Raw genomic sequence first — 2,500 nt, 5'->3', positions numbered from 1 at the left:
TATTCAAGCTTACTATGTTCTCTTCTTGAGTATCTATTGTCTTCAGCATTTACTTTTTGAGTATCTTCCTTTTTACAATTAAAGTTAACATTTTCTTACACTAAGGTAAATCCAATCATCAATATTATTTTCAGAACAAATACAATTATCTTATTAACATTTTCATCGATATACAAAAGAGGTTCACCATTTACAACTGTTTCATTAATATTTCTTAACTCTTGGTTATTTACATTCTCAAGATCATTTATAAACCGTACACATCCAACTCTTCTAACTTTATCATTTTCCTTGAATATATACAAGATATGAGGGACTTCCTCTATCATCTCCAATAATTCCTTTCTCACTTCTTGCATCTAGTCTCGTTTTCTTCTACACATAAGCATAGCACACAATACCAAAAATGTGTATGTTGCTGACAATTGGTTTTGCACCAGTAAACACCTCAAATGAGGTTTTCTTAATTCTATCATTGTAACACCCTATTCCGAATACAGACAGTTGTCATCCCAGTTTACGTTCACATATTTTTAGGCTGTTTAGATACTAACAAAAAACATCTACTCAGTTCAGAAATTGAACAGCATGCTCTTTCAATAGCAACATTCTGATGAGGTGAATAAGGTGCAGATTTCTCATGCTTAACTGAATGATTTATAAGGAGAGATTCATAATCTTTTGACTTCCATTGTCACTTCTTATTCTTTTTATAAAACCATAAGGTGCGCAATGAACAAGACGCTTTTCAGTACCATGTAAAGTGTCACTCTTGTTTCAGGAAATATACCATTATAATGCCTGAATAATCATCAATGAAACTAAATACATATTAAAACCATCTTTAGCTTTTGGACCAATAGGACCAGCCAATTCATAATGCACAAGTTATAAAATAGATTTCACGCTTTTATTGGGATTCCTGTTCTTGTGCCGAGTTATTTTTCCGTAAATACATACATCTCATTCAGTCTCTGAGAAAGAATTTACACAATTCAAAAAAATAATCGACCATTTTTCTCAATATCAGATTCAGTTTCATCAACCTGATCCGTTTAGCAGAATTCTTATTAAAATTAACTTTAACACCTCTATCAGTAGCAGCTTGTACATAATAAAATGTCTTGTTTAAAAGAAGGAACATATAATGCATTTTCAAGAATTCCTTTCTGTTCAGTACCATTTAAATCTTTTAGTGATACACATGCATTACCCAGAATTATCAACCCATTTCACTGTGCCTTTTCTGTACACCACCTTACATCATGAGAATGACTTTTACAGATTCCACACTATCTTTTCTTACATTTGACATAACACTCACTAGATTTGTGGCTTGGCTTACCACATGAAAAGCACCTTATTATATTGGACCTACTAATTTTAGGCTTATCACTATTTCCACCGACTTCTGAACCAAAATTCTTTAACATACTTGACTTTGGCCTAGAATGAACGTTCATTAACAATTATCATATCTTTCATCACAACAGGCTTTTTCAGTTTCTTCAAAATTTCGTAAAACTTCCTTGAGTTTTTCTTCCTGTGTTATGACTATGACACAAGGTTTGAATTCAACAGGAAGACCTTTCAAAATCATTGTGATTAGTAAACTATCACTAATTACTTATCTACAGGTTTTAAGCATTGTAGCGGCTTTCTGCTCGAATAATAAAATCAGTAACATTGTCGCTCGCAGCCTTCTCCAAGGAGGTTCATTCGTTGTACTAGGATATGATCCTAGGCTCGGATAGATGATGTTCTTGCAAAATTTGAAGATCCTGTCTTCCATCATCTTTAGCATCATGGATGATTAACGAGATTCTGTCATCTAAAAACTAGAATAATTCTGCAAAGCATTCAGCATTCTGTACAGCATCAACTTCGTCACCTACGGCGGCGGTTTAATGTTTAATGTTTTAAACAAAACAATGTACTAGACATCAAAGGTCATATAGCACTAAGGTAAAATATTGTGGTCATAGGCATTCTAAGGTAGCGTGTTAGCGAAAGGAGTAGAAAGAGGGGGAGTAAATGGGGAAGAATATAGATTGATAAGGCTAGGGTGAAGGACAAAGGATGATTAGACCAAATGGTGGGTATCTGTGCGTCTGAGGAAGACTATGTTGTCACTGAAAAGGTGAGGGATTCCATGAGGATGTTCGACAGGTTCAGGGATCGGGGAAGGGAGGACAAGAAGGAAAAGCGAGGATACAGGCTTCAGAAAAGTTGGAGTGTGACATGAGGTATGAATGCGTGAGTCAGGTGTAATAGTGGAGTCACCCTTGAGGGTGTGGAGAAACTTAAAATCTCCTACTATCATGAAAGGTGGTTGGAATAGGGAAAGTTTTCAAAGATTATAGATAAGGAGGTAAGGAAGGGGAGAAGTAGATTGAAACAATTGTGATCCAGCGGCAGAGAATGATGCGGTTAACTGTGCAAGGTATAGTGCTTGTAAGGGAGGTATAACATATGGCGTTTTATGATGAACAAGTATGAA

Source organism: Penaeus chinensis, chromosome 40 (genome assembly GCF_019202785.1).
Source record: "Penaeus chinensis breed Huanghai No. 1 chromosome 40, ASM1920278v2, whole genome shotgun sequence".
NCBI lineage: Eukaryota > Metazoa > Arthropoda > Malacostraca > Decapoda > Penaeidae > Penaeus > Penaeus chinensis.
The sequence above is the reverse complement of the archived record's forward strand: the minus strand, read 5'-3'. Positions refer to the sequence as shown.